This window comes from Oryctolagus cuniculus, chromosome 6 (genome assembly GCF_964237555.1).
Source record: "Oryctolagus cuniculus chromosome 6, mOryCun1.1, whole genome shotgun sequence".
Lineage (NCBI taxonomy): Eukaryota > Metazoa > Chordata > Mammalia > Lagomorpha > Leporidae > Oryctolagus > Oryctolagus cuniculus.
In genome coordinates, this window is record NC_091437.1 from 119,384,487 (window position 1) to 119,411,495 (window position 27,009).

General features: G+C 45.6%; 1 protein-coding gene and 1 long non-coding RNA gene across 5 annotated transcripts in view; one reads left to right on the forward strand and one right to left on the reverse strand.

The window, feature by feature from the left end:
• The window catches only part of PDP1 (pyruvate dehydrogenase phosphatase catalytic subunit 1), a 159,037-nt gene that overhangs the window by 50,568 nt on the left and 81,460 nt on the right, over window positions 1-27,009 (forward strand). Inside the window, exon 1 of one of the 4 annotated variants that reach the window (XR_007918656.2) lies at window positions 23,370-25,296. The exons of the other annotated variants lie outside the window; for them this stretch is intronic. The gene's annotated coding sequence lies outside the window, so the exon portion shown is untranslated. Of the gene's footprint in view, window positions 1-23,369; window positions 25,297-27,009 lie in introns of those variants that run through there. 4 annotated transcript variants of the gene reach the window in all.
• Window positions 9,742-18,235, reverse strand: LOC138849939 (uncharacterized). The gene is made up of 2 exons (XR_011389236.1): window positions 12,337-18,235; window positions 9,742-10,173 (listed from the first exon to the last, which is right to left on the reverse strand). It is a non-coding gene; the product is annotated as an uncharacterized lncRNA (long non-coding RNA).

A 27,009-nucleotide genomic window follows, 5' to 3' on the forward strand; every position in this document is an offset into this window, starting at 1 on the left:
TGATTTTGATTTTTTTGAATTTGCTGAGACTTGCTTTATGTCCTAGCATGTGGTTAATCCTAGAGAAGGTTCCATGCACTGGAGAGAAGAATGTGTATTCTACAACTGTAGGATGGAAAGTTCTGTAGATATCTATTAGATCCATTTGGTCAATAGTGTTGATTAACTCTGCTATTTCCTTGCTGATTTTCTGTCTGGTTGATCTGTCCGTTGCTGAAAGTGGGGTATTGAAATTCCCCATTACTATTGTATTGGAGTCTATGTGTCTCTTGAGATCCCTTAATATTTCTTTTAAATAGCCAGGTACCCTGTAATTAGGTGCATACATGGTTTTAGTAGTTACATCTTCCTGTTAAATTGATCCCTTAATCATTACATAGTGTCCTTCTTTGTCTCTTTTAGCAGTTTTTGTGTTAAAGTCTATTTTGTCTGATATTAGGATGGCTATTTTTTTGGTTTCTGTTAGCAAGGAATATCTTTTTCCATCCTTTCACTTTCAGTCTGTGTGCATCTTTGTTAGTGAGATGTGTTTGTTGTAGGCAGCAAATAGATAGGTTTTATTTTTTAATCAATTTAGCTAGTCTGTGTCTTTTAACTGGAGAGTTAAGGCCATTTACATTCAAGGTGACTATTGATAAGTAACAACTTTGCCCTGCCATTTTTCCGTAAATATTCCTATTTTTTACTTTTGATTTCTTTTGTACTTTTACTGGGAGATTTCCTTCCTTTATTTTCTTCCATAGTGATGACAGTGTTTTTGTGTTTCTGTGTGCAACACATCCTTAAGCATCTTCTACAGGGCTGGTTGGGTGGTGAAAAATTCTTTCAGTTTCTGTTTGTTATGGAAAATATTTATTTAATCCTTGTTCATAAATGAGAGCTTTGCAGAGTATAGTAGGGTTGACAGGTTTTTTTTCTCTTAACATGTGGAATATATCTCATCATTCTCTCCTAACCTGTAGGGTTTCTGATGAGAAGTCCACTGTGAGTCTAATTAGAGATCCTCTGAAAGTAACTTGGTGTTTCTCTCTTGCCCATTTTAGTATCTTTTCTTTATATTTTACTGTGGAGAATTTGATTACAATGTGTCAAGGTGAAGATCTTTTCTGGTCATGTCTGTTAGGAGATCTCTGTGCTTCCTGTACTTGGGTGTTGATTTCTTTCTCCAAATTGGGGAAATTTTTTGTTATTATTTCACTAAAAAGGCCTTCTAATCCTTTCTCTCTTTCCACGCCTTCAGGAACTCCTAGAATCCATATGTTGGGTTGTTTGATAGTATCCTGTAGATTCCCAACAGTTTTTTTTGTTTGTTTGTTTTTTTTTTTTTTAGTGTTCTAATTTTTTCTTCTTGCGTTTGGTCTGACTATATACTTTCCTGTGCTTTGTCTTCTAAGTCGGATATTCATTCTTCTGCTTCACAGACTCTGTTGTTAAGGCTTTCCACTGTATTTTTTATTTGTTCTATTGAATTGTTCATTTCCAGGATTTCATCTTAAGATCTCAATTTCATGGGAGAAAATTTATTTGATGTCATGTATGGATTTCATTAGTTCATGCATTTGCTTCTGATTACTTCTAAGTAATCCTGTGATCAGTGTTGTGAATTCCATTTCTGGCATTTCTTCAATCTCTTCATCACCGTTTTCTAATTCTTAAACCTTGACCTTGCATTAGGTTAGATTTCTGATCTAAAGTTGATTCCTTAATAGATTTGCCTCTATTTGTTCTTGTTGAATAATAAAATCATTTAGACCTATTTATTTGTCTCTTATACCTTCGGTGGCATTCCATAAGGTTTGAATTGCAGTGTTTTTTTGATCAGAGCATTTTATTGTCTGTAAACTATGCTGTAATCAGATTTGCCCTCAGGCAAAGGTGAAAGTTTTTTTCTAAGTGTCCAGGCCTCTTCCTATTAAATTTTTGTTATCTTCATTTCTAGGATAATCCCTGAACATTTATTTTTCTCTTTTAGCAGAAAGTCTTCTAACCTGTCTTTAAGTAAGGAATGGGAGTTTTCCACCTTCACCCTGCTTAGGGAAAACAGGCTTTTGTTTTCTGTTTGATACTTGGTGATGGACCATCAAGCCTTAGTGTTAAATAGAGGGACATGATGAACTTTTAATTTCAAGAGGAGGGCATAGGTGTGGGTGGTGAAAGGTTAAACACTGAAGCACCTAAGCCTTGGAGTGGTCTCCAGGCCTTGAATAGAGAGACTCGTTTTAGGGAGAGAAGATGATGGAACCTGCTCTTATAAGACATCTCCAATGTGGTAGGACCAAGTACCTGGGTGGCATATCTAGATACCAAGGGCTGTGATCCTGGGCCTAGGCAAAGCAAGTGAGCATCCCATGGAAGAAATGGGTTTGCTCACAATGCTGCTTCCCTTTGAAGGACGCTGATGGGGGTCATAACTTGGGAGCACTAGGACCAGCAGGACAGATGGAAGAAGACCCAGGCTGGCCAAGTTCCTCGTATAGTGAGGAACCACTGTGGTGAAGGCCGCAGCAGCTGAAGGAAGCCGGAGTCTTTTCTGGTTGAAGATAAAAGCCTTATAGTTTTCCTTTCTGAAGTGCCTAACCTCAACTGCATGGGTGCTTGTGAGGGATCTCAAGGGCTCAAGAATGGGGTCTGAGACTTCCCATCAGTTTGCAATGCTGGGAACCAAACCAGTTCTAATTAACTTGAGAAATAAATAAAATGTGATATGACTTGCATCCTTCCTGGGTAGAGCAGTTTCTACATGCTGTATTCCTTTTTATTATGTAGTGGTCAAGGCATACACATTGCATATTTTTTTTTATTTTGGGAATTTATTCCTTGTGTGCTTTTGTGAATTTTTGTAAATGTTTTAATAGACGTTTTTCACTGATATTTTTCTAATTCTGAAAGTAGTCCATGTTTATTATAGAAAGTATAAAAGACAAAAGCATAAAGAAAAAAATCTTTTAAGCAACCATATACTTGATTGCTTTCCAGTGTTGGAAATTTTAGATTGTTTTCCATATTTTGCTCTTAAATTTAACACTGAGGGGGCAGCGCTGTGGCATAGTGGGTAAAGCTGCTGCCTGCAGGGCTGACATCCCATATGGGCACCGGCGCTGGTTTGAGTCCTGGCTGCTCCACTTCTGCTCCAGCTCTCTGCTGTGGCCTGGGAAAGCAGTAGAAGATGGCCCAAGTCCTTGGGCCCCTGCACCCACATGGGAGACCCAGAAGAGCTCCTGGGTCCTGGCTTCAGATTGGTGCAGCTCCAGCTGTTGCAGACATCTGGGGAGTGAGCTAGTAGATGGAAGACCTCTCTCTCTGCCTCTGCCTCATTCAACTCTGCCTTTCAAATAAATAAATCTTTTTTAAAAAAGTTAATACTGGGATGAACTAAACATTCTTATTATTTGGGATAAATCCTAGAAGTTGGATGGTGGTTATATATTCTTAAATGCTTTCCAAAAAATTACATCAATGACCTGACTCAGCAGCAGCATTTTAGAATATCTGTTTTTGTCACCCTTGCCACACAAGATATCTCTTAAATGTCATTACCTAAAGCAGATAGCCCTCAGCTCTCAGCTGGATAACGTACAACAGCTTCTTAATGGTGCCTGTATCATCCCACCTTCCACTCCAGCCAAGTCTCCTGCTCTACCCGGAGGGATTCCCCCAACACATAAATCTGATCACATCACTTCCCTGCTTACAGCACTTTAGTCACTTGCAAAGTCAATTCAGCGAGGCCTCAATGACTTTCCTGCTCAGGAGGCTCCTCTGTCCCAGTTCCACTGTTCCCTTAGGGTCTTCTGTTATTTTGTTATCCCCTCTATGCCCCAGACATACTGAACTTTTTGCTGTTTTTAGAAGTCACTCATCTTCCCTCTTGCTCTGTTTCTATCTCCTCTCTCTGCCTTCCAGTCTCTACATCTGAGACTTCCTCAGGTAGGAGCACTCTCTTCTCCTTCAGGCTCACCACCTTATGTTCCATCAGTAAAGAGCATTTAGTTTTTTCAGAGCAGAGACGCTCAGCCTGGTAACTGACGCTAGCCAACATTGCCCCCTAGAGGACCTCTACGTGCTCGTGCTCCGGGCTGACCAGCTTGCTAACTCCTGGAATGCTTTGGAACAAAACTGTTGGAAAATTCAAGGATCCTGATGCCATCCATATCCTGATTATATCCTTGAATATTGCCTCTGCCTTCTCCCTGAAACTCTTCTGGGATTTCAAAAAACCTGTTAGCTCTTCCTACTGGATCCCCGGAGTTTCTTATTTCTCTCTCTCTCTCTCTGTATTTTTCTTTGTTCCTCTGTGTTGTATTCTAATAGTTTCTTCTCTTCCATCTTCCAGTTTTCCAATTCTCTCTTCAGCCATGTATAATTGACTATTAAACCCTTCTACTGAGCTATTAATTTGCCTTACTGCATTTTCTAATTACAGAATTTCCAGTTGGTTCTTTTCCAACTCTGTCACGTTACTTTTTAAGGTATGGTTTCCAGGTCCCTGTTAAAGCTTTCAAGCCTATTTTTATTTCTATAAACTTTGTATGCACAGTTGTATGAAGTTGTTACATAATTTTTATATGATAATTCCAATCATTAGTCCTTCAGTATATTTCTGTTGCCTGGTCTTTTTGCTCTTTTTCACGTATGGCATCTGATTTGTGAGTGTGGTTGTTTTTTGCTATGTATTGTCAAAGTTTTATAAGTGGTTTGTAATAATAATGTGAAGTTTAGAATTGGAATATGTTCATACTGAGAGGGTTTTCACTCATTCATGCTAGATACCTAGAGAAGCTATTAGCCCAGGACCCCCTCAATCTGAACTAAAGTCTTGAGTTTGTCTCGGCCACCTACACATGGTACAATTAGGCTGCAGGTCACTGTGGGTTTCTTTTTTCCGGTTCACCTTATTCTGAGCCCATTACCCATCAGGGTCCAAGCTTAAAGTATAGAACTTCAGTTTAGGTATGGGATATAGTTCAGATATGACAAGGTCTCTTTGCACTGTATATATGTACTTCTAGACTGAAGGACATCAAACCAGAAGGAGAGGGCAAAACCTCCTTCTACTTCTTTAGATGGGTGGCAGAGAGATGAGCAAAATACCTGATATAGCTGTCATTTTTTGGAAGGTTTATTTTATTTGTTAGAAAGGCACAGTTACATAGAGAGGAGAGAGGAGAGAGCGAGAGGGAGGGAGAGAGCGAGAGAGAGCGAGTGAGCGGTTCCATCTGCTGGTTCACTCCCCAAATGGCTGCAATGGCCAGGGCTGGGCCAAACCAAAGCCAGGAACCAGGAACTTCATCTGGGTCTCTCACATGAGTGCAGGGGCCCAAGGACTTGTTCCATCTTCTGCTGCTTTCTCAGGCCATAGCAGGAAGCTGGATCTGATGTGGAGCAACCAGGACTTGAACCAGCGTGCATATGGGATGCTGGCATTACAGGCAGTGGCTTAACCCATTATACCACAGTGTTGGCCATGGTCATTTATCTTAGGCAGTTTTCTTGGGATAAAGTAGGTTGTGTCCCTTTCATCACTATTCAACTCATGGATACCATGACAGAGCTAGAACATGACAGACTACAACTCCCAGAATGCATTTCTGCTAGGGTTCTTCTGGTCAGTAGCCCTGCCCACAGCGTTTCTTGGAAGGAAGGGCATTTCCTAGCATGCAGTATGCCTCTGCTATTCCCCCAGTCCTAATCTCACCTCCTTTCTAATTGTGTTCTGACCATTTCTGACTGTAGAATGAGGTCAGGCTAGGGGACAAGAAAGGAGGAAGAGTGCTGTGGCTGCTCATTTTCTAGTTGTTTTAGATTTTGAGTTCCTCATCCAGAGTCAGGCTGAATAATGGTTACCCAAAGACGCCCACATCCTAATCCCTGGAAATTGTGAATATATTATCATACACAGCAAAAGGGACTTGCTCTTGTGATTAAGTTAGTAATGTTGACATGCAGAGAATGTTCTAGATTCTCGTGTGGTCTGTTGTAATCACCAGCATCCTTGTAGAATAGAGGCAGTAAGTCAGAGTCTGGGAGATGTGATGACAGCAGCAGAGGTTGTGGTGATGCAGGGCAGGGCCTCTAAGCCAGGTGGGGATGGCTGCTCTGATGGCTGCAAAAGGCCAGGAAACAGCTGTGATGCCACCATGAGTTTAGGGCTCCTGACTTCCAGAACTGTAGATTAATACATCTGAGCATGTCTTATTTTAAACAACAAAATTTATAGTAATTTGTTACAGCAGCAATAGATAACTAATATTGGTAGGCCACCGATTTATTTATTGTCTAGTTCTACAACTAATTATTGCAGTTACTGGGAACTGTTCTCAGATGCTGGAAATTGGTCCCTGGCATTCTCTCCACAAAAACTGGCCTCATTTTTTTTGGTGGAGGTTGTGCTTTTGTCTTTTTTCTATACTCGCTTTGCCACAGCTTCTTCGTTTTGTGTGTTCCTTAGCTAATCTGACATAGGCATCCCAGTGTAAAGTGGAAACTGCCCTGGACTTTGCAAGGTTTGTGGCATCTTCTCCCAGAGCAGCAAAACAATCATTTTCCCTTCCTGACAACAGAGTGCGTTATTTATCCTTCAACCAGTTCATGTCAGTTGTGCGTTTTCTGTAAAGATTTTGTTGTTAATCACCAATTCAAATCTTGAGAGTACCTTTGGGGAAATAAACTGAGATGGTATGAAAATGCAAAAATATCTGAAAATGGAATAAATATCCCATATATTGAAACTACTCCATTGAGGATGTTATAGTCCAGGCATTTCAAACAGGCTTATGACTTGGTCCTGGGAAAAAGACACACAACGTGGCAGGCAGAAGATAAGCAGCCGCTTCATCTCTGAGCTCCTGCTTCTCTCAGGAAACAGGGACTGACTCTTTTAAAATTCATTTTACATCTTATCTGTTTACATAAATGTGGAGCAATAAAAACGAAGAATCACAGACCTTGCTCTTGGGTTCATCAGAGGTGGCAGGATCTCAGCAGATAATTGCCACGCGGCACAGTAATTGCTGTGGGACAGTGATGCGATGAGCACATAACTGAACCAGGAGGAAATGGCGGAGGTATTCATTAAGTAATTAATTATTTCAGCCAACTCCACGCAAGCACTGTGTCAGATGCTGGAAAATGGCTTACCCTGTGAATAATACAGCGCTGTGAAAAGGATTGTGTTTGGAACACTAGGCCACCTATGCTCACATGCTCAGCACACCCCTTGCTTCCACCCCCAAGATGGCCATGCTTGTTTGGAAGCAATGAGCCTAGCACAAGTGAGTGTACTTGTTGGTGTGGGACAGTCACGCGCGCAGGCTTAGGAAAGAAATTGTACCTTAGTGTCCATGACTCAAAACTGCCTCCTTTTCAAACTCCCTCAAGCCTGAAGGGTGGTGTTGGGTGCCTGTAGAACCTGAAGGCAAGGATGGACTTTCATCCTGTCTCTGAGGCTCCCTGTCCATCTAAGGAGCCTGCTCACCCTTTCTTGTTCACTCTTTGAATCTCCCTTCTTTGCTGAAGTACGCCAGTTTAATTTCACAGTCACAAATCTGGTACTCCTGATTATTTTTATTCTCCTGTTCTTGAACCTGGCTTGGTTCTCAAAGAGTCCCTTCTTCCTAGATAGACTGTGGTTGAAAACTTAACCTTGCCAATTCAAGGTAGTTCCACCACTTCCAGTTTAGACCCCATGTCTCATTGGGTTTGATACTCTAGCAATCTCGTTATTCCTCCTTTTCCCTTCTTCCCACATGTCCAGTAGTAACCCAAGCGTCTAGGAATTGGGTATCATCGTTAAATGTGCTGCCAGGGAAGAGTCATTGGTCCCCCATGGGCTCTTCTCCCCAGGCATGCACAACTGGGGTCAGTTATTCATCCTCTTGACAAGGCTACATGGTGCTGGGGACTGCTCTGGGAGCCGAGTGGGCTTCCTGTGTTGACCAAACATTCACTTGACTTCAGTCAAGGGTGATTCCTCCCTGTGCTTTCTACCTCCTGGATCTACTATAGGGTCTTCTCACCTCACTCCTCACCCTCCTCATGACCACTCCAGGACTTTCCATAACCACCTTCCATGCCCTACTTGGGTGTGTGGCAAGTTCAGGTTTCCTCTTTGCTCTGTAGGATCCAAAGAAGAGCTAATTCATGCTGAGTCCTAACCTCCAGGAAGCCTCCCCTGACTCCTGGGTGCTGATCCCAGAGCATCTGTTCTCCCACGACGTGCTCCTTGCCTGCTAGGTGATAGTTCTCAGTTTACTTTTTTTGTAAGCTTCTTTAGATCAGCGTTTTGCCCAGGTACTTGGTACTTAAAAGGAATTCTGTAAATATTTGTAGAATAAATGAATGAATAAATATCAGAGGAGGGTTTTGCTAAGTTTATTTGCAGAGCACTTACATGGCTTCCTTAGAGTCAGCCATGTCACCAGGATTCAAATGCAAGGTCCCCAGATCCAAGCCCAGCGTTCTTTCTAGTTTCTGATCAAAACTGACCTGACCATTCTGAAGAGTGCTCCTTCAAGTGGAACGTCACCACCTACGTAAATAATCACAGAAAGTTATGGAAGAAATCACACAAAGAGGAAATCAGGATTCTCTCTGGGGAGATGGTGGGGCCAGGACTGGAGGTGTTCAGAGAGCAGACTTAAGCCATACCCACATTTCTTTTTTTATAAACAAGGAGATTGTTTTCATGTGTTGCTTATATAATTAAAAATTAGTTTCTGAAAGTGAGTACTACCAAGGGATTTTTTTAATACCACATTCTGCAGTTGATGAATTTTTCAATGAAAATATTTGGAAATTAGCATTGATGTTTTTCTTTAATGTTTATTCCCCCAAAAAGAAAAGAAAAATCAAAAAAGGGAAAGCATGAAAACAACCAAAATACTTTGGCCCAAATTTTCAAAAATGCTTCCCATTGCACTCAGTACTAAAGCTAATTGGATTGAGAAGATAGACTGCAGTGAATGAAGTGTGACAGTGACGAGACTGCTTCATTTGTTGGCTTCTTGCAAATTTATGACTCTTCGTCGTAGACGATTTGTCTTTAATGCTCTCTCTCTTCTTGTGTTTATTTCTAGTCATAAAGCATCTGGTCTGTATAATTAAGGGGGGGGCTGAGAAAATACAGTTAGCCAGATATGCAGGAAGTAGATGGCAGATCTTCTTCATGACAGAAATGTAGCCCCAGACCATATCCTTCTTGGGTAAAGACTTATTTATTGACTTGTGTGGGATTGTTACAGTGAATTGCTCAGCTCCCAGAAGACATTTCCTTATAGCTCTCTCCAGTGGTGGGCCTATTTAAAACCTGTCTGCACAAGTTGCTTGCTCACTCTCCAACCACATTCCCAGTTCTGGATGTATGTATAAAAGTCCGTGCTAGATGGCTTAGAAATGCTCCTAGCAGATGTACAAGAGCATAACTTAATGTCTAGTTCAGAGTAAATGCCATTGGGATAGAGAAGAAGAATGGCGAAGAACCTAAAGCAGCAATAGTAGCAACCTCCTAATAACCTTGAGACCCCGACAGGTATACACCATGCCATCCTCTGGAAAGGACAGAGTGGTAACTTGAGTGCACATGTCCAGTGTTTGGCGTGCTTTGGGTAAGCCCAACACATGATGGTACAGTCGAATACCTATACATGGGTCAGATAGTTTGACTGAAGATATAACAGAGAAAGGCTATTATAGCCAAGAAAATTTCATGTGAAAGGACAAATGTGGAGTCTAAAGAGTTAAAGATTTCTTTTTTAAAAAAGATTTATTTATTTGAAAGTCAGAGTTACACAGAGAGAGGAGAGGCACAGAGAGAGAGAGAGAGAGATCTTCCATCCGCTGGTTCTCTCCCCAATTGGCCACAATAGCTGGAGCTGCACCGATCTGAAGCCAGGAGCCAGGAGCCAGGAGCCAGGAGCTTCTTCCAGGTCTCCCATGCAGGTGCAGGGGCCCAAGGACTTGGGCCATCTTCTACTGCTTTCCCAGGCCATAGCAGAGAGCTGGATTGGAAGTGGAGCAGCCGGATCTCAAACCAGCGCCCATATAGGATGCGGGTGCTTTAGGCCAGGGCGTTAACCCACTGCACCACAGCACCAGCCCCAAGAGTTAAAGATTTGTAAGTCATGCTGTTTAAACTACTCCTTAGACATGTTTTGTGAAGTGGTGAATGAAGCTGGTCTGAAACAACAACAATAAAACACAGTCAGGGCTCTGTCAGGCTGCACACGCATCTGTGGCTGCTGATGGGACACTGTGACAGCAACAACTCGTATTTCATCGCCCTCATTACCAAATTAATAAAAGTCCTGGTAGGCACAGGATCTCTGGGGTCAAAAACTGCCACCCAGCTCTCCTCCGTGTGTAACCTTGGGCAAGTTCGTCAGTGTCTCTGTGTTTGGTTTACCCGCTTGCACAATGTAATAGTGCCTGTTGTGTCAGATGGTGGTGGAGACTAAATGTGTGACAAAGTGGAATAAAAAGCTTGTGACAGGGCCATGCCCATCCCGCTGAGTAACTGGTTATCACTGCTACTTATTTCCACCACCTCACTCTGGATCCCTGGCTTGTGTCTCACATCTGTCCACAAACCAGTAGCCTCTGCCATGATCTCAATGGCCCTGCCTGCAGAAAGATGACAATGCTTTGTCTCTGCCTCCAGGGCCCACCATCATGCTGCAGTGGACATCACTTGGAGTGATGGACTGACTCCTATAGCCATCACGGTCCTGGCTGATCTATGTGCCTCCAGTCCCCACCATAGAGTTAATTCAGGAGTTGGCTCTTGGTCCCTGCTGTGCCATGAACAGCGAATCTGAAACTTGGAACAAATAGGCTCATAGATGGACAGTTGCTGGAGCTGAGTCATGCTAACAGCAAGGCTCTAGAAAGATTTTGTGAGTTTTTCACAAACAGCCACACAGCAGCCATGTTCTCTTCAGCTTCTTAACTCCCATTTCTTAGACAGCTGGAAGGCGGATGCTTGCTCCATTCAGCCCACCATTTCCCATTCCTACGCAAGGTTCTCCATGAGCATCTGGGCCCAGAAGTAGGTTCCCTCTCACTCCCTCTAAGTGGCAGCTTGCAGAGAGCCTGTCCTCCGATTCTCCCCAAGCTGAAAGGAGATGCTTTGCTCGTAAATCTGGAACAGGCAGATGAGTTACTGTCTGGAGGGAATGGAGAACATTTTTCAAATGAGCAAAGCTCCTATTTTCCATGGCATCAGGCTTTAAAAAATGTCACAGATGGCTTCACTAAGGGATTGTGGGCAATGTGCAGAGATCCAAACATGTCTGGTTATTTGTCTCTTCTCTTGAGAGCAATTGTGGGACTGGTTGGAAAGCAAAAGGGTTCAAAGAAAAGAACATTGGCTTTGGAGTCCAGACAAACTCAAGATCCAAACCTGGTGCCCTAACACAGGCTTTTGGGATGCAAAGAGATTGAGCTAACCTCTGAGCCTCGCTTCCCTTGGCTGTAAAATCAAGATGGCAGTACAGCCCCACACAGAACTTCTTAAGTTACAGGCAATAGAATCCCAACTTGAACCTGTTGTCTCTTGTAACCTAGCCAGGGAAAAGCCTGGGCTCCGGCACTGGGTCCCTGCCAGCTCAGGTTTTTATTTTGGCTTACTCCTGAAAAGTGGATTTAAACTCTCCTGAAGATGAGCATGTTCCATGGCAGGGAACGTGTTTGTGGACATTTAAGAGAACTACTCTGATCTCTCAGCCACGGACCCCTGTCCAGTGTAGACCAATCATGGGGCTGTGGGGAGGAGCTGCTGTGCTTGGCTCCGGCTGGGCCGTGGGACAGTCCTGTGGGTAATGGCAGCATGGCAGGCCTTTGGGGAAAATCCCCACAGGCCATCTCGAGGAGTCTACCTTGCACGTTTCTGTGACATGAAGGAAGTCACACAGTAAAGCCCCCACTCCTGGAACAGTCCCTGGGACAGGCCTCCCGGAGGACGCTCGGGGAGAGGGTGTGCATCCTGGCTGCTCAGTTCCTGTGTGACTTCAGATTCCTCACGCCCAGCATGGCATTTACAGTGCTCTCCACTTATCTCCTGACTCACTGCTTCTGCAGACGCTCCCACCCCAAGCCTGCAGCATTCCTACAACCCTCGTGTCCTCAGGGCCCCCACAGCTTCACATGGCTCCCACAGCCACCGTGTTCCTCCTCTGCACCCTCTCCCCCTGCCTCTGTGGGCTCTTACCACACAGTCTCCTAAGCAGGAGTCAGCCTCGATCTTGTCACTCCCCTGCTTCAAAATGACGCTGGCTCCCTATCGCCTCCCAAATTAGGGCATGACTCCACAGCTTGATGTTCAAGGACCCACTGTGGTCTTACCTCGACAACATCTACGCCTCCCTCGCAGTGTTGGGTGTTCAGCTCTTGCTTCTACAGGGCAAATAAGCAGCAAAAGACTTTGGGGACCAGCATGAGGACACACGCAGGGAGGAGTGGGGCTGACTGGTGGCAGGTTGCTAGGCAACCACAAAGCTATAGAAGCAATCTGTGCTGAAGCAGAGGGTGTCAGAAGCCAATGAAAATGCCTACATTCTTTGGTTTGTATTTTAGTTGAAGAGACTAGCCAATTTAGGGTGTGATCTGATGGTATTTGGGGAAGATATTTGCCTCTGATCTGTTGAGCCTCAAGAAGTTTTTTTTCCTCTTTGGTGGTAGACAAACCTAAAAACTACTGTTGTTTTTATTGGGGAATATGGGTGTGTGGGATGCGTTTACAGTAGGAGAGATTTCCTAAGGAGCATAAGAGAAACTAAAAAATGAAAGTCATTATTTCTGCTTTTCAGACCTAGTTGCTTTGATTTCATGATGGTTGCCTAGAGACATGGTTTATATGTGTTTACAAAGAAATAAATACTAAACCCACCCAGGCCTAGAAATCCAAATGAAAAACATGTCGCCCCACTCTGAAAGGCTGAGTCTGCGAGGCTGAGGCCATGCTTGCCTGTATTCTTCTAGTTCAACACTGTCTTCGCAGTCTACTGAAACAGACAATTCTACATATGTACACACAGAGACACATACATATTTTTACAGGAAATTGAAGCAACTTAGAGTTTGTCCTTATTAAGCTGGTTTTTTTTTATTACAACAAGCTATTATTTATTGCCAACAGACATCCATTTAATCTTAAGAATTCCTGGCAACTAAGCATGATTAATATGGGAGGAACATGCAGGACAATACAAGAGTGGCTGATGAGCCCAATTTCTGCCTGTCATCCTCTTTGGCCCAGCTCAGCTGGTCAGGCAGATGAAGGCCGAGGAGATGGGCAGAGACCAGCAGCGGCTGCAGATTTGGCGTCTGTGCACCAGATGACTCATAGGTCAAAACCAGATCTCTCAAGCCCTGTCTTGGCTAAAAACGTCCCAATTTCCCTGTGCCTAACATCCTGTTCTGTTCTCATACAAAAGAACATCAGGAGAAATGCACATTGCACATTGATAGATTCCTCTGATTTATTTTTTTTCCACTGGGTCTATGATTTTTCTGTGTGTTTTTTTTTTTTTTCATTCTCAGAAGACTGTAACTAATTTAGCACGTGAAATGTGAGCTTCTACAACAAACTCCCATGAATACTGCAGAGCCATATTTGGTTTTGGTGTTCTCAAAAAAAAAAAAAATCCCCTTCTGGTTTTTGTTAATGTTAAAACCAACCCCAAAAAAACGACAGATGGGGCTGAGGGAAGGGATTTTCCAACATGTTTCCAAAACAGCCACTAACAGACAAACATCAGCAAGGCAAGTATTTATAATGTTGCATAAAGACTTTCCAGGCACCAAAAAGCAAAGCATGTCGCAATAACTTTCAGACAGATTCCAGGTAACTGCCTTTTCCTCTTGGAGAAGTCAGAATTTTCCAAGCACTCTGAAGCATGGTTCACCCCCTGTGCCCTTAGAGATCATCGGATCTCAATCCTCAGGAGATGACTGTCACTATTTCCAGAGGAGAGGAAGAGCCACATGATTCTGAATATCAAGCTTCTTATCACCTTTAAGAAGGAAAACAACATGCCCTACCTGGCTGCTAACTGCTTTGTCCTGTGTGCCTGACTAGATGCAGTATGCTCACTTATGCACCCATTCACTCAGTACTCAAAATGAAGGGTCAAAGTAGGATTGCTTTTCTAGTAGGTTTTATAGGCTGCTGTGGGAGGTGATGGGAGAATGTTGACAGGCATTAAATAAATGCTTACAAGTATTTACAAGGGCTGGTTTTATAGTGAAGGGAAGTACTGCTGTGTATAACAGCACCAACGGTCTGGGAGCACGTGGTAGATTGTGGCCATGATGGCTGTCAGTTTTTGCTGTTTATCCTCTAAGCACTTGCCACTCCAAGAGGTGGGATCAGTTTCCCCTCTTCTTAAATCTGGGCTTTGACCACAGAATGTGGTAGAAGGGACACCATATGACTTCCAAGCGTAGCCATTACAATTCCTTTCAGCTGCCATCTTCACCCTGTTAGAAGCCAATCTCTATATCAAGAAGTCCAGCTGGAGAAATCAAATAGCGCGTGGGACTTACCTGTCCTCCCAGCTGAGGTGCCAGCCAGGTGAGTGGAGCCATCTTGCACCCTCCAGCTTCGGCTGCACTGGTCCAGTGCCACATGGAGCGGAAATGAGCTGTCTCCAACCAAGCCCAACACCGTGGAAGATTCATGAGCAAGTTAATGGTGGTGGTTTTAAGCCACTAATTTTGAGGAGGTTTGTTACACAGCAGTGATGACTGAAGCAGGGGATAGGGAGCTTTTAGAGGATTTCTGTTTCAGCTGAGACTTGAAGAGTGGGCAGAATTCTTCAGGATGGGGCTGGCGTTCCCTGCAGATGGAGCAGCATGGGAAGAGCCCAAGGCTGGAGAAACATGATGCCTTCAAGAACTAGTGTCACTGGAATGCAGTTGAGCTGGCGTGGAGTCGTGAGTGTAGAGGCTGGGGAGGTAGATGAGGGCCAGAATCGATGGGACTTCTAAGTACAAAAAGAACATAGCTGGTACTTACTGAATATCAAGTGGATTTCCAGACCTTCTTCCTACACACTCAGCAAAAATCAAAATAAGATCTTTGCCCACAGGGAAAACATTCCATTCCATGGACCTTGCTTTGACACAAAGACATATTGCTTATATATTTCATATACGATCTGAGAAAGAAGGAGGTTTATATATCCAAGAAATATCTTTTGAGTGCCACTCAACTCAGAGCCAGTGAAATGTACATAAAAGGGCCCCACTGCAGGAGAGGACAGAGAGGTAAGCGTGTGTAGCCTGGGAGAGTTGCTTGGTTTTACTGAGCTTCATCTGCAATATTGGAATAACGACACCCTCATGGGATTGCTGGGAGCACTGAATGAGAAACAACAGCTAGATACATAGCACTTGATTAAATACATGATAGGTACTCAACAAATGATAGAAAATTAACACAGAAAATACTGTGTAGGTGCAGAACAGAGCAAGGCATAGCATACATACTTAAAGCAGAAATGGAGTTCAAGCCTGTAAGACAACAGAAAATGCCATTCTTTGTCTTCTTCATTACATTTATTAGGAAGGGTATTTCCTCCAGTGGATGTGGACTACCTTGAAAAAGAAATTACAGTTTAAGTGTGATTAGCAGAGCCTTTTCCTGAATTCCTTCCCAAACTCAGTGACCTGATGCATAGCCAGTAGCACATCTTTTGAGCCTGTTTTGTACAGTGATGTTCAAATATGTAACGTGGAATATACCGAGAGGACCTCAAAAAGTTTATGCAAAATAGAATCAAAAGGTAAATTTGTATTGTTGCAAAAAATTTAGAAATCTATACATATAAGAGGTCCTCAAAAAGTTCACAGAAAATGAATATCATGAAAAAAGGTATGCTTTTGTAAATGAGTGGTCCTGGGTGCTTACCGCATGCCAGTGTGCAATGTGTATAACCAAAGTCATTTAACTCTCCCAGCAGTCTCCTGATAGGTATTAATTTTCCCACTTTGCAAATGAGCAAATCAGGGGCGAGAGAAATTATTGAGTGCCCTTGCACTAGATCTCACAACCAGAAAGTGCTTTGGAATTCAACCCTAGGTGCACCTGACCACAAAGCCTGTGCTCTCCTTCTGAGGCCAAGCCACCTCCTGTTAGACACCCCTGCCTTTAGATACGCTGTCATCATTGAAGGAACTTATCCCAGTGTAATGTATGGGGTCTCACTGGAGTCTACAGTGTTTCTTTAAGGGCCACTGCAGATCAGTGGCTATGTTTTTAAAGCGACAAATAAGCCCAAGGTGATGAGTCCAGGGGAGGTGCTGAGCCAACGTAGTGGGACAACAGTCAGCAGGCTGGAGTCCGCTCAAGGGAAAGGATGATGGAGCCTTCTGGCCACTTAGATTTTGTCTGCTTATTTTATTTTATTTTATTTTTTTGACAGGCAGAGTGGATAGTGAGAGAGAGAGACAGAGAGAAAGGTCTTCCTTTTGCTGTTGGTTCACCCTCCAATGGCCGCCGCGGCCGGCACGCTGCAGCCAGCGCACCGTGCTGATCCGATGGCAGGAGCCAGGTGCTTCTCCTGGTCTCCCATGCAGGTGCAGGGCCCAAGTCCTTGGGCCATCCTCCACTGCCTTCCCGGGCCACAGCAGAGAGCTGGCCTGGAAGAGGGGTAACCGGGACAGAATCCGGCGCCCTAACCGGGACTAGAACCTGGTGTGCCGGCGCCGCAGGTGGATGATTAGCCTAGTGAGCCGCGGCACCGGCCTGTCTGCTTATTTTAAAATCTACTCATCTATTTACAGCCTGTGGAATTGCTTCAGAGTCCATACAGAGTCTGTCTAAGGGCTGCTGTAGCTTGAGGATTCTGTTATTTCACAAATTCTGCCATGTTGCAATGTCAGACTGTTCTTTGGAAAGGTGGTGATGTTAGGAGCAGAGCTCTGATTCTTCTGATCTTGAGTATGGCTCACTCACACCTAAGAGTGGGCACTTTTTTTTTTTTTTTTGATTTATTTATTTGAAAGAGTTACAGAGAGAGGGAGAGACACACACACAGAGAAGTCTTCCATCTGCTGATTCACTCCCTAAATGGCTGCAATAGCCAGGGCTTGGCCAGGCCAAAGCCAGGAACCAGGAACTTCCTCTGGGTCTCCCCTATGGGTGCAGGGGCCCAAGTACTTGGGCCATCCTCTGCTGCTTTTCCAGGCTCATTAGCAGGAGCTGGATAGGAAGTAGAGCTGCCAGACTTGAACCGGCACCCACATGGGATGCCAGTGCTGCAGGTGGCAGCTTAACCCAGTATGGCACAACCCTTGCCCCAAGAATGGACACTTTCTAAGATAGTTCAGACCAAATGACTTCTTCCAAGGAGGGCAGGGACATTTACTGAATTTTGTTATGTGTCAGGAAATAAACTAAGAATTTTCCCTATTGTTATAAAGTTTAAATCTGGCAACCCGGTCTATCGAGGCTAAATTTGGCTTGAAAACAATGTTAGAAATACTGCATCCCCATCATTGACTATTGTCGAGTAGCAGGGGTTGAGGGGGGTAGATGCCCCTTAGGTCATCCAAGTGTCAGGATAACAGTTGATTGGCTTGAGATGAGACCTGTGGCGCAAAAGCTGGGATATTGCTCTGGGAGAACTGCAGAATAGAGTGGAATAAACAGCAACGCAGCGTCTGGGTGCTGTGATGAGACATGTCCAGGCCAACCCCAGAAAACAAGGGGCCATCTAGCAGTCACTGAGGGAGATGGACAGGCTTTCTGGGGACGCCAGAAAGGTGGGTAAAACCGTGAGGAAGGACAGCGGCAGGCCCTCCAAGAAAAAGCCAGAAGTGACAAAATCATGGACATCACAGTGAGCACAGCTTTCCCATTAGGAGGCTGAGGCACGTTAACATCAGTCCACTTCTCTGATAATGGCCTCGACTATGTCCTTTCTGAATACTAAAGACAAAAATGAAATTATGTAGCCTGCAGTGCAAGGCTTAGTCATACATAATTTAGTCCGAAAATTAATCCTGAAGCCAAAAGGCTGACAAAAAGGAAAGTGGAAGAACGAGAAGCATGCGAGCTCTGGAAGCCGCACCGGGGTTCGGAGAGATGACAGTTGCCCCAAGTCGTCGACAGATGGAGCTGGGGGGCGGCTAACCGGCTAACCCCGGGGATGGCAGCGGGGGAGCAGGGCGTGCGCGCAGAGCGCTCGGCTTTCTGCGGGCGGGCGCCCGAGTCCATGCCGTCAGTTCCACGCCAATCAAACACCCACGCGCGGCACGCACCCTGCTGCAGGCGCGGCCCGAGCCACCACGTTCTCAGCCCGAGGACCACGTGGGCCGTTGACGGCACCGGGGCACGTGTAGGTCCTGCGCGGGCTCTGACGCAGCCCCGGGGCGAAGCCGACGCTGTTTGAACTTTAAGACCGTCATGAGCTGTGTCACGCAGAACCAGCAGCCGACCTTAAGGGGCGTGCATTCGGGAAGACACAGGAAATTTGCCTTTTTTATTTACTTATATTTGTTCCATTTATAAATGAGCTCATCTCTCCAGTGTCGGCATTTTCTCTAACAAAGGAAATGTTTTTGACCCGCTATGGTAGCTGACATGACTACAATGATCCAGAGGGTGGAGAACCAGCCTGCACTGGTGGAGGGGCCGTCGCTGCTGGAGAGGAGCCCACGTGGTGCAGGACAGCGCCTAGGTGCCCGAAGACTGGGGAGTGCTGCAGTGCTGGGATTGACTGGCCCCTGGCCAAGCGCCCAGCACATAGTAGGTTCTCCTTTACTGTTGAATGAATGTGTGAAGAGGTGAATTATTAAAGGCCAAGGTTTCAAGCTAAGCAGATCTCCATTTAAATTATGGCTCTGACATCCTGTGAGTGACAGAGTTACAGAGAGAGAGGTAGAGACAGACAGAGAGGTCTTCCATCCACGGGTTCACTCCCCAAAAGGCCAAAACAGCTGGAGCTAAGCCAATCCGAAGCCAGTAGCTTCTTCCAGATCTCCCACGTGGGTGCAGAGGCCCAAGCACTTGGGTCATCTTCTGCTTCCCCAGGCCCATAGCTGAGAGCTGGATCGGAAGAGGAGCAGCCAGGACTAGAACCGGCGCCCATATAGGATGCCAGCGCCTCAGGCCAGGGCTTTAACCCGCTGTGCCACAGCGCCAGCACCGGCCATAAGTTCTTTATCAGCATCAACTGTGCCACCCTCATCACTGTATTCTCAGTGTCTGAAGAAATAATAGGTGCTCACTAAATATTTGGAAAAATGGGACTCTATGCTTTAGTTTATTCATCTGTAAAAGAGAGACTATAGTATTTACCTGGAAGGGCTAACTTAGAGTAAGTGATAAAGTTCCTGGCATGTAGAAGTGCTGGATAGAAACAACACCCTACACATATCCACAGCATTGCTTTCCATGGTTTCAGTTACCTATGGTCAGCTTCAGTCCACAAATGTTAAGTGGAAACTTTCAGAAACAATTTATCAATTTAAAATTGTAGGGGCCAGTGCTGTGGCAGAGCGAGTAAAGCCACTGCCTGCAGTGCTGGCATCCCTTATGGGTACCGGTTAGAGTCCCGGCTGCTCCACTTCCAATCCAGCTCTCTGCTATGGCCTGGGAAAGCAGTGGAAGATGGCCCAAGTCCTTGGGCCCTTGTACTCGGGTGGGAGACCTGGAGGAAGCTCCTGGCTCCTGGCTTCGGATCGGGCCAGCTCTGGCTGTTGAGGCCAATTGGGGAGTGAACCAGCAGATGGAAGACCTTTCTCCTCTCCTTCTCCGTGTAATTCTGACTTTCAAATAATAAATAAATCTTAAAATAAAACTGTGCACTGTTTTGAGTGGCCTGATGAACTCTCAAGCCATGCCTCTCCATCCTGCCCAGGATGTCTAGCTAGTGTGTACCGTGTGTGCTACTCACCTGTTACTCTCTTAGTAGCTGTCTTGGTTTTCAGATGCACCGTCAGTGTATTGCAGTACTTGTGTTTGAGTAGCTCTTATTGTACTTGTGAATGGCCCCAAAGCACAAGAGGAGTGATACTGGTGATTTGTCTATACCCTATGGAAGCTGGAAAGCGCTTTAAGTAAAGAGATGAAAATTCTTGACCTAATAAAGGAAAAAAATCATATGCTAATCTATAATACGAATGAAATGTAGTTCACCTTCTGTATAGGGCTTGGTACGATCTTTGTTTTCTGGCACCCACGGGGGAGTCTTGGAGTATATTCCCTGAGGATGAGAGGGGACTATGGTAGATGCTAACTATTATTTTTGTTGGCAAACATGGTCAGCGTCCCACCATTGCTTTCTTCCAGGCAGTCCTCAGATGTGAACCTGGGACTAATAATATGGGCTTCTCCCAGGACTTTGTAGTGGCTGTCGGTGCTCTGCCTGTTCTCTGCTAGGCAACACCTATATTCCTGCATTTGTACTTAGAGCCATTCGAAGCGGCTTGGGGAGGCCCTGATCAGAGCTAATTATCCACTTTAGCCCCAGGCTAGAGATCTGGCACCTAGCAACAGGACCATCAGCAGCCCCAGTGCGCAGGCCTGTGAGAAAGCAGCCAGTCCTCTGGGAGGCAGGTCTGTTTCTAACCATCTCCTTAGCTGGAGCCCACAGGCTGAACATTGCTGTCAAGTTCATCCTTCTGAAAAACACCACAGACCAAACTACAAGTTTCAGGGGTCTCTGTCAATCCTAGCCATGATTTTCTTGAATTTTGCTTTGGGAAAGATACAAATGGGGGTTTCTGCTTCAGCACTGGAGAATACATCCTAAAGCTATAGAGCATGAATGATGCAGAAGCTTCGTGGGAGCTCAGAACCTCCAGAGTGGGGTAGATATAGTGGCACAGCAGGTTAAACCCCCCACTTAGGACAAGTATCTGAGTGCCTCGGTTCAGGCCTGTCTCTGCTTCCAATTTAGCTTCCTGCTAATACTCTCCACGTGTGAGACCCAGATTGCGTCTGGGCAGCTGGCTTTGACCTGGGCCTCAGCTGCTAAGGGCATTTGGAGAGTGAATCAGTGGATGAAAGATCTCTCTGTCTCTTTCTCTGTGTCACTCTACATTTCAACTGGTTGCCCCTCTTCCAGGCCAGCTCTCTGCTGTGGCCCGGGAGTGCAGTGGAGGATGGCCCAAGTGCTTGGCCCTGCACCCACATGGGAGACCAGGAGGAAGCACCTGGCTTTTGGCTTCGGATAGGCGCGGTGTGCCGGCCGTTGCCGGCCATTTGGGGGGTGAACCAACGGAAGAAAGACCTTTCTCTCTGTCTCTCTCTCTCTCACTAACTCTGTCAAAAATAAATAAATAAATAAACAAACATTAAAGAATTTTTTTTTAAAAGACCCCCTCAGGACTGTCTAGCAGCTCTCAGGAGGCAGACAGGAACCCTAGAGCTTTGTGGGGTGAATGGAGACAGTTTCCTTTCCAGAAGGAAACTGTTCCAGGGCAGCCGTGTCCGGAGGACTGCTGACGGTCCTGCAGCCTGGGTTTCGGTAGCATGATGAGACAGAGAACTCAACAGTAAAAGTGAGTGCTGCGAGCTCCTCCTCTCTGGATGGGGATGGATTAGAAGTAGTGTTTAGGGAAGAGGCTGTAATGTTTTGCATTTGTGAGGCACTTTTGCATGCCTCACCAAATCATTTTGTATTTATAGTGCCTGCTTTTTTCTTTAGAATAACTCTGTAAGGGAGGTAATTAGGCCTGCTGGGTCCCATTTTATAGATGGAAAAACTGATGTTTCCAAGATCTAGTTTATTACTCAATTTTGTATTTAATCAGAGGCAGACCTGAAATTTGTTTTCTATCTAGAATGCTTTTTACTGGCTATCCAGTGTCTGAATTCACAGCTGAATTTGGACTTAATGAAGAAATTAAAAGTCAGTATAGCAAATAGATTATCATGGCTCCAATCTTATTGAAAATGCCTCTTCCAAATGTTTTCATTAAAAAGGCTCAGACTGAGGGGCTGGCATTGTAGCATAATGGGTAAAGCTGCCACCTGTGATGCTGGCATCCCATATGGGTACCAGTTTGAATCCCAGCTGCTCTACTTCCAATCCAGCTTCCGCTAATGTGCCTGGGAGAAGCAGCAGAAGATGGCCCAAGATCTGGGGTGTGAACCAGCGGATGAAAGATCTCTCTCTGTCTCTCCCTCTTTCTCTCAACTCTGCCTTTCAAATACATAAATAAATATTTTTAAAGAGAGACTCAGACTCAAACATGTAGAAATTAAACATGAGTCTTTATCCTTTCAAATTCCAATAATTAGCCTCAAATATGTGACCACTACTTTCTAGGAGGTTGTCTTCTGAAACATAGATGAAGAAACATCACCTTAGGAAAATGGTTTTTAGAAAACACATGAAAATTGTCTCCTGTAATTTGAAACAATTTGGCCTATGTTTGACTCTTGGGATGGGTGAGGCACCAGTGCTTCCTTCCATGCAAATTTACTTGCTTGGAGATTTTAAAAAATAAAGTAAGCACTATTTTTGTAATTTGAGAAAGAGATCGCTCCCACCCACTGATTCATTCCCCAGATGTCTGCAAGAACCAGGGCTATGCCAGATTGAAGAGCCAGAAACTCAATCCAGGTCTCTGGTGTAGGTGGGACCCGCCTGAGCCATCATCTGCTGTTCCCCCAAGATGTGCATTAGCAGGAACCTGGAGTTAGGAGCAGAGTTGGGACTCAAAACATGACGTAAGCATCTTTTTTTTTTTTTTTTTGACAGGCAGAGTGGACAGTGAAAGAGAGAGACAGAGAGAAAGGTCTTCCTTTGCCGTTGGTTCACCCTCCAATGGCCGCCGCGGCTGGTGTACTGTGGCCAGCGCACCGCGCTGATCCGATGGCAGGAGCCAGGTACTTCTCCTGGTCTCCCATGGGGTGCAGGGCCAAGCACTTGGGCCATCCTCCACTGCCTTCCCTGGCCACAGCAGAGAGCTGGCCTGGAAGAGGGGCAACCGGGACAGAATCCGGTGCCCCGACCGGGACTAGAACCCGGTGTGCCGGCGCCGCAAGGCGGAGGATTAGCCTAGTGAGCCGCGGCGCCGGCCAGCATCTTAATCAGTAGACCGACACCCACCCCTTGCTTTGATATACACATGGTCTGAAATGCAAAGCTGCCCTTAAAATGAATTTAGCTTTGATTGAATTGATTGATTTATCAGTTGGGTAATTTGCAAAGTGGAGTGATAATCACATATTTTTATTCCGAAATAATAGCACTCGTAAAGTCAACTGCTTCACTCTTGTTTCTGAAGAAATTTTTCAAAAATTGGCAATAAGGCAATTCCTTCTCTTGGAATAAGCATGTGTGAGAGGCAACAGTATGTTTCGGGGAAGTTTGTGGGTTTGGAAATCATACAGACCAGGTTTTGATACCAGACTTCATTCTTTTTTTTTTTTTTTTTTTTTTTTTTTTGACAGGCAGAGTGGACAGTGAGAGAGAGAGACAGAGAGAAAGGTCTTCCTCTTGCCGTTGGTTCACCCTCCAATGGCCGCCGCGGCCGGCGCGCTGCGGCCGGGGCACTGCGCTGATCCGATGGCAGGAGCCAGGAGCCAGGTGCTTTTCCTGGTCTCCCATGGGATGCAGGGCCCAAGCACCTGGGCCATCCTCCACTGCACTCCCTGGCCACAGCAGAGAGCTGGCCTGGAAGAGGGCAACCGGGACAGAATCCGGCGCCCCAACCGGGACTAGAACCTGGTGTGCCGGCGCCGCAAGGTGGAGGATTAGCCTATTGAGCCACGGCGCCGGCTCATTCATTCATTTTTGATGCAGAAGAGCATCCAATGAGCCAAGCCTTGTACTCTAGGCACAGATGGCACACATGGTTGTGAATGGCTTGTGCTGTGGACCTCACAGTCTAGGGACTTCACCCGCTGTCCTTGGGCAAATTCTGGAGCTTCCCGGAGCTCCATTTTAAAATGTGAATTGTGTGATCGTGCATGCTAAAATGACTTCAGGTGTCGTCTTCACAAGACCTCAGTGAAAAATGATGGAAATAGCGTAACACACCTGGTTCGTGGCCGTTGCTAAGTATTGCTGCGATTTACTCTATTAAATTACGCCGAGCCCAACAGCAGAGGGCAGCAGAATCCCTGGTGACCTCTGTAGGCTTTATGAAATCCCCGTGATCCGGCTTTTACCCTTGGAGCCCAACTCGCTGACTCTGCCCTCTGCCGCCTCTTAATGGGCAAGCCCAGACGTCACTTTTCCGTCACTCTACGTCGCCGATCCTGGCTTCCCCCTTGGCTTCCTTGCTGCTGCCCTCTCCCAGGGCATGCCATGACTTTTCTTCTAACCCTCCAGGCCCTTACGTTGTTCATCTCCACACTGTCCCCTTGTACTTCCAGCTGAACAGATTTCATCATCAACTCCTCAAAGGGGCTTCCTGTTCTTACTTTTCTATTTCATTCTCTAAGTCTCCTAAAGCTGTCAAACATCCTGACTGGCCAACCTGGAATCTCTCTGTCCCTCAGTTACTGTGTTCAAATATTTGTCAGCTATTATTGATCTGTCCACAACCTCCTGAATTTGCCCTCTGCTCTCTTCCCCATCGCCTTTGTGTGACCTCTCGTGTCCCTTAGACTACAGCGAGGGCATCCTCAGTGGGCCTCCACTCCGCCTTTCTCCATCTCATTTTTGGATTGCTGGCAGACTTAAACCTCTGCTCCGGTTACCTCGCTTTCTGCTCAGAAACGATTCAGGACTCCTCACAATCTGACTCCCCAGGCATTTCTGTCCTCTCGGAGGGGACCTCTACCCTCCACGCCACGGCCAGCCCACGTCAGTTATCCCATGAGCGTGCATCTGTGGATTATGATAAGGGCTCTGAGTGGCAAAAAGAGGGTGCTGTCAGCCTGAGAACTGAGAGCCCAGGCCGGCACATTCCAGGAGCTGCTGGAAGGCTGGAGAGACACAAACAGATGGGGAGTGAATGAGAGTCAGAGGCGAGGAAGCAGGGTTGGCCGCACAGGGCTTTTGAGAAGCTGCTGAGGAGGTTTTGGTCTCTACCCTAAGAGTAGCCATTGAAGGGTTGTAAGCGTGATGAGCAGGCTCAGATCAGCAGGTGTCACAGACTGTCCTGCAGTAGTAAGAATCTTGAGAAGAGGAACAATGCCTTTCGCTCCTGGTAGCCCTCCTAGCGTCCGATGTTCTAGAACAAGCCCTCCACAGGGAGCGTTCCGTGAAAGCCTGGACTGAAGGAATGAAGCAGATGTGAAGGAAGAAAGGGAGATGAAGGGAGACGAGGAAAGCAATGGAATTGGAGAGAGGAGAAAGCCATTCGATGTTCCCAGCCTGTAGATGAAACAGTGAGGTACCATGACGTGTACACTTCCAGTGGGGCTGCCATTTCACAGCTGTTACCACAAGGGGCAGGAACCCTGTTGGAACTTGGCTTTGGGATTGCCTGCAGAGGTCACGCGTCTCATTGCTTCACTGGGATACTTGGGCCAACCTTCATCCATTTTTTTTTTCATGTTTTCATTCAACACCCATATGTTCTTTTAATATCCATCTTTATATTGTTTTCTATTTTGGACCAGAAACTTCTAGAAAACAGAGACCAGGTCTTTCACATTCCCATTAGTAGGAAAAGCAGCTGTTAATAGAACTGGATGCTCTGTGGGGACTTTTCCTGTTTCATGTGATTGTGGGGGAAGTATGAGGGCTTTATGGGGTGAAAGGAGACTAGGATCAGGGGAGAAGAAGGAGGCTCTGTTTTGTTTTGCTTTTTTCCCCCCTTTTCTTCATCTTCTACATAGGATATTGCATTTCCAGGTACGTACCAATGTGGAGACTAGTTTCTACAAGAATATGGTGTCATGGTTCAAACACAGGTGTCGCTCCCCCTCTTCATGGAGGAACGACACAGGACCCTGCGCTGTTCTTTTGTCTGCTCGGCCCTCCCCGGGTTTGCTGCTGGTTCTTCCCGGGTTAGCTACCATCCCTTCCACCTCTGTGGAAGGGCGGTTCCCCCTGCCACATTCCCCACTTCCGCGGGGGAGCGACATACCGCCGGCCGGCTCTCTCCGGGGCTGCACAGGTGTTCCCCTTAGATGTTCCTGGTGCATGTTGTCTCTGTCCTCCTTTATAGTCCTCTTCCGCCAATCCCAACTCGGCTGCCCACATGCCGAGTACGCTGCTCTCCTCCAATCAGGAGCAAGATCAGCTCCTGCAGCTCCGTCAATCAAGTTGGCGAGAGGCAGCTGGGTAGAAGCTGTTTTCTCCTCTCCCAGCGCCATATTGTGGGAAAGCAGATGTATAGAATAAGTCTTAATTCCAGTAACAGTATAGTCTGAGTTGCTCCCCACAACAGGTTCTAGAGACAGAATACCTGGGTTTAAATTTAGGTTGCATTACATAATAGCTGGGGGGATGAGACAGGTGACTTACTCTCTATGCCTTGATTTTCTCATCTGTAAAATGGGCTGATAATGCTACCTGTATCTTTTGGTTGGTTGAAGAATAAGTGTGGAATGGAATCAGAGCAGGCCTAGGCTATGCGGGCACTCAGTACTGGGCAGCTGTTTTTGCTGTTACTGTTCTGAAGCAGGAGAGCTCCTGTACTTCCTCCAGTTTCAGGATCCCTTGTTTTAAATTATTTTAAAAGTGTAATTATGACGTTTGATGCACATTTTCCAGTTATTCCCCTATAGATTTTATTTTGATGGTCCATGGAAATGTAATTAACATCATGCAAATATTTTGGTTAGGACTAAAAGCTGCCTCCAATATTCAGCACAAAGAACAAAACCTAAGAGTCTTCGCATTTGGAAAGCTGAATATGAGAGCTCTGTGGGCAAATCTTGTAACAAGTGAGAGATTTTGAATAAACAGTAATTATGTAGAAAAAATGTAAGTAACAGCTGCAGGGAGTGCTGAAACAAACAGAGCCTGGAGGTTTGTATAAATGACGTGTGTAACCTGGTGGAAAAATTTGTTATCTGGGACAACTGAAATATCAACTATATGAGTGTCATCTGTATAGGAAATTTAGGGAGTGAAAATACTTTCATGTCATCTTGGA